Source organism: Odontomachus brunneus, unplaced genomic scaffold (genome assembly GCF_010583005.1).
Source record: "Odontomachus brunneus isolate Ranch 3 - 2012 unplaced genomic scaffold, Obru_v1 Obru_scaffold_228, whole genome shotgun sequence".
Classification (NCBI taxonomy): domain Eukaryota; kingdom Metazoa; phylum Arthropoda; class Insecta; order Hymenoptera; family Formicidae; genus Odontomachus; species Odontomachus brunneus.
This window is the reverse complement of record NW_022639678.1, coordinates 1,046-1,644: the sequence shown is the minus strand read 5'-3', so window position 1 is coordinate 1,644 and position 599 is coordinate 1,046.

The window sequence follows — 599 nt, the reverse complement described above, 5'->3', positions numbered from 1 at the left end:
GTGCATGCGCGAGAATCCGTATGTGCTACTATGACGAATCTAACGTTATGGGGGTGATTCTGGGATGTTGGCAAAATATTTTCAGGTACTGGGTGTGATACAGAGTCACACAAATACGCGATGTCACCCCGGAAACGATACAGAACGAAATAAGCATATCTGACGTAATTTTCGAAAATAGACCTTTTCAAAGGCGAATGTTTCTTTAGAAAACCCTAAAAAACTATTCGAAATAGTGCTCTCTACGCTAAGGCAAAGTAACTTATAACCTACCATAACCCAGCCTACATTCGGCCTATGCGCAGAATACGTACAACTGTGCAGGCGCGAGAATCCGTATGTGCTACTATGACGGATCTAACGTTATGAGGGTGATTCTGGGATGTTGGAAAAATATTTTCAAGGTACTAGGTGTGCTACAGAGTCACACAAATACGCGATGTCACCCCGGAAACGATACAGAACGAAATAAGCATATCTGACGTAATTTTCGAAAATAGACCTTTTCAAAGGCGAATGTTTCTTTAGAAAACCCTAAAAAACTATTCGAAATAGTTCTCTCAACGCTAACGCGAAATAACTTATAACCAACCATAACC